Source organism: Equus caballus, chromosome 11, assembly GCF_041296265.1.
Source record: "Equus caballus isolate H_3958 breed thoroughbred chromosome 11, TB-T2T, whole genome shotgun sequence".
NCBI classification, from domain to species: Eukaryota; Metazoa; Chordata; class Mammalia; order Perissodactyla; family Equidae; genus Equus; species Equus caballus.
The window spans coordinates 58,139,331-58,143,765 of NC_091694.1; the positions used below are offsets into that span (position 1 = coordinate 58,139,331).

General features: G+C 39.0%; 2 non-coding genes across 2 annotated transcripts; both read right to left on the reverse strand.

Annotated features, from left to right (window-relative positions):
* Positions 1 to 216: 216 nt before the first annotated feature.
* On the reverse strand, positions 217 to 323 carry LOC111775818 (U6 spliceosomal RNA). Its single transcript, XR_002811797.1, has one exon. It is a non-coding gene; the product is annotated as a U6 spliceosomal RNA (small nuclear RNA).
* Positions 324 to 2,294: 1,971 nt separating this feature from the next.
* On the reverse strand, positions 2,295 to 2,401 carry LOC111775822 (U6 spliceosomal RNA). Its single transcript, XR_002811801.1, has one exon. It is a non-coding gene; the product is annotated as a U6 spliceosomal RNA (small nuclear RNA).
* Between the last annotated feature and the right edge of the window lie 2,034 nt (positions 2,402 to 4,435).

Here is a 4,435-nt window from a genome sequence, read left to right on the forward strand (position 1 = left end):
GATTAACCCTTTGTCGGATAAGTGGCTTGTAAATATTTTTTCCCAATTAGTGGGCTGTTTTTTTGTTTCAATCCTGTTTTCCCTTGCCTTGAAGAAGCTCTTTAGTCTGATGAAGTCCCATTTGTTTATTCTTTCTATTGTTTCCCTCAATTGAGGAGTTATAGTGTCCGAAAAGATTCTTTTGAAACTGATGTCAAAGAGTGTACTGCCTATATTAAAAATATGGAATGCTTCATGAATTTGTGTGTCATCCTTGCGCAGGGGCCATGCTAATCTTCTCTATATCGTTCCAATTTTAGTATATGTGCTGCCGAAGCGAGCATGGTGTGTGATCTTTTTGATGTATTGCTCTATTCGGTTTGCCAATATTTTGTTGAGGATTTTTATATCTATGTTCATCAGCAATATTGGCCTGTAATTTTCCTTCTTTGTGTTGTCCTTGTCTGGCTTTGGGATTAGGGTGATTTTGGCCTCAGAGAATGAGTTAGGAAGCATTCTGTCTGCTTCAATTTTTTGGAATAGTTTGAGAAGGATAGGTAGAATTTGAATCAATTTGAATTTGAGTAGAATTCTCCAGAGAAGCCATCTCCTGGACTTTTATTTTTTGTGAGGTTTTTGATTACTGTTTCAATCTCTTTACTTGTGGTTGGTCTATTCAGATTCTTTATTTCTTCTTGATTCTGTTTTGGTAGGTTGTATGAGTCTAAGAATGTATCCATTTCTTCTAGGTTATCCAATTTGTTGGCATATAGTTTTTCATAGTATTCTCTTACAATCCTTTGTATTTCTGTGGTATCTGTTGTAATTTCTCCTTTCATTTGTAATTTTATTTATTTGAACATTTTCTCTTTTTTTCTTAGTGAGCCTTGGTAAGGGTTTGTCAGTTTTGTTTATCTTCTCAAAGAACCAGCTCTTAATTTCATTGATCCTCTCTACTGTTTTTTTTTTGGTTTCTATTTCATTTATGTCTGCTCTAATTTTTATTTTTTTAAATTTTATTTATTTATTTTTTTGAGGAAGATTAGCCCTGAGCTAACTACTGCCAATCCTCCTCTTTTTGCTGAGGAAGACTGGCCCTGAGCTAACATTCATGCCCATCTTCCTCTACTTTATATGTGGGACACCTACCACAGCATGGCGTGTGAAATGGTGCCATGTCTGCACCTGGGATCCGAACCAGTGAACCCCGGGCTGCTGAAGTGGAATGTGCACACTTAACTGCTGCGCCACGAGGCTGGCCCCTCTAATTTTTATTATTTCCCTCCTTCTCCTGACTTTGGACTTTGTTTGTTCTTCTTTTTCGGTTTCGGTTGGGTGTAGTTTAAGACTACTTATTTGAGGTTTTTCTTGTTTGTTGAGGTGGGCCTGTATCGCTATGGATTTCCCTCCTAGGACTGCTTTTGCTGCATCCCATAAGAGTTGGTACTTTCATTTTCATTGTATTCAGACATTTTTTGATTTCTCCTTTGATTTCTTCATTGATCCATTGGTTGTTCAGTGGGATGTTGTTTAGGCTCCACATATTTGTGACTTTCCCAGCTTTTTTCTTGTAGTTAATTTCTAGTTTCATAGCATTATGGTTGGAAAAGATGCTTGACATACTTTAATCTTCTTAAATTTATTGTGTATTGCCTTGTTTTCCAGTATATGAGAATGTTCCATGTGCACTTGAGAAGAACGTGTGTTCTGCTGTTTTTGGATGGAATGTTCTATGTATATATCTACTAAGTCCATCTGGTTTAGTTTTTCATTTAATTCCACTATTTCCTTGTTGACTTTCTGTCCGGATGATCTGTCCATTGATTTAAGTGGGGTGTTGAAGTCCCCTACTATTATTGTGTTGCTGTTAATTTCTCCCTTTAGGTCTGTTAGTAGTTACTTTATATACTTTGGTGCTCTTGTGTTTGGTGCATATAGATTCATAAGTGTATGTCCTCTTGGTGAAATGTCCCTTTTATCATTATATACTGCTCCTCTTTGTCTCTCACTGCCTTTTGTATCTTGAAGTCTGCGTTGTGTGATATAAGTGTGGCGACACCTGCTCTCTTTTGTTTGCTATTTGCATAGAGTATCGTCTTCCATCCCTTTACTCTGACCCTGTTTTTGTCTTTAGAGCTAAGATATATTTCCTGGAGGCAGCATATTATTGGCTCTTATTTTTTTTAAAGATTGGGACCTGAGCTAACATCTGTTGCTAATTGTCTCTCTCTTTTTTAAATTCTTCTTCCCCAACCCCCCCCCCCCCCCAAGTACACAGTTATATATTCTAGTTGTGAGTGCCTCTGGTTGTGTTAAAAAATATGGAATGCTTCACAAATTTGCGTGTCATCCTTGTGGAGGGACCATGCTAATTTTCCCTGTATTGTTCCAATCTTAGTATGTGTGCTGCTGAAGTGAGCACGGTCTTGTTTTTTAATCCTTCTAGCCACTCTTGTCTTTTGATTGGAGAATTCAATCCATTTACATTTAAAGTGATTATTGATATATGAAGACTTAATCCTGCCTTTGTATCTCCTGTTTTCTGGTTGTTCTATATTTCCCTTGTTTCTCATCCTGTGTATTTCTGACAGCCATGTCAGTTTGGTGAGTTTCTTTTATGGTTTTCTTAGTCATCTCTCATTTATCATTTGTGTCTCTGTTCTGATTTTTTTGTTTAGTGGCTACCTGGAGGTTTGTATAAAAAATCTCATAGATGAGATAGTCCTTTATCTGGTAACCTCTTATCTTCTTATCCTAAGCAGGTTCCATCCTTTTCCTCTTCCTTGTCTAAGTTACTGTTGTCCCAACTTATTCCATTTTGTGCTGTGAGTTTGTGATTAAAGTGAAGTGTTTATAGTTATTTTTGATGCTTTCCTTCCTTTTATGTTTAATGTTATAATTGTTTGCTAACCTCTTCTGATAGAGACCTGTAATTTTCTGATTTTGTCTGTCTTTTTATCTCTTTGCTCAAGGCTTTGTAAACCTTTTCCTTTTTGTTTCAGTTATGAGAGCCTTCTTGATCATTTCTTATAACAGGTGTCTTGTGCTGATGAAGTCTTTCAGCTTTTGTTTATCTGGGAAAGTTCTTATTTCTGCATTGTATCTGAAGGATAGTTTCACTGGATAGAGTATTTGTGGCTGAAAGTATTTGTCTTTCAGTATTTCAAATATATCATTCCACTCTATCCTAGGCTGTAAGGTTTCTGCTGAGAAATCTGCTGAAAGCCTGATAGGGGTTCCTTTGTAGGTTATTTTCTTATGCCTTGCTGCCCTTAATAGTTTTTCTTTGTCATTTACTTTTGTCAGTTTTACTAATATACGTCTTGGAGAGAGTCTTTTTGCATTGATGTAATTAGGAGTTCTATTGGCTTCATTTACTCATAATTCCATTCTTTCCCCAGGTTTGGGAAGTTCTCAACTATTGTTTCTTTGAACAAGCTCTCTACTCCTTTCTCCTTCTCCTATCCCTCTTGAACACCTATAATCCTTATGTTGCATTTCCTAATTGAGTCGATATTTCTTCATTTCTTTTTGGCCTTTGTTCTCTCTCTTCCTCCACCTGAAACATTTCTGTTTTTCTGTCCTCTACATTACTAATTCTGTCCTCCATAATGTCAGCTCTGTTTTTTAAGGATCCTTGATTCTTTTTTTATCTCATTCATTGTGTTCTTCATCTCCAGCATTTGTTTTTTTATTAGAGTTTAGATCTCTTTTGTGAAGAATTCCTTCTGCTCATTAATTTTGTAGATTGTAGATTTCTGTGACTGCAGGATTGGTTTCTTGACACTTGTCATTCTCCTTATGCTCTGGAGTGTTAATGTATTTCTTCATGGTGTTTGATGGAGTGGACCCTTACCGGTGCATAGGGGTTGTATCTGGTTGCAGATTCCACCTACCACCACTGGCAGGAGGTATGTTTTCTAAACCTGCCATATCTGTTGGAAGTTGTACCAATAGGGCTGTCTGTGTTTGCCCGCTGGCCACTGCTGCTTCACACACACAGGCGCAGGTGCTCTGGTGCAGATTTGCTGCCCTAGTCGACCGGCCAAGCTGGTGTGCTGGGTTGCGGGGAAGAGGCAAGCACTTTTTTTGCACATGTAATGCTGAATGCTCTGCACTCACTGGTGGCCTGCCTGGGCTGCTTGACTTGGTGGGGGCACCCACGTGGCCTCTGAGCCACCTTGGTATAGGGTGATCCCATGGGCTGGGAAGCAACTCTGAGAGTGAAAGTGTTCCCAGGGAAGGCTGCCTCTTCCCCCATCTCCACTCAGAGTTGCATGCTGGCCACTGCGTGAGCTCCCAGGCTCTAGATCGCTGCCACTGAGGAGGCAGAGGAGATCCGCTTACCTCCTTTCACTGCTTCCCAAGAATCCAGTGGCCCTACCTTCAGGCCTATGTCTGCATGGATCTCTCAGATGTCCTGTTGTGCTGTGTGGATATCTTCTGTTGGTTAATG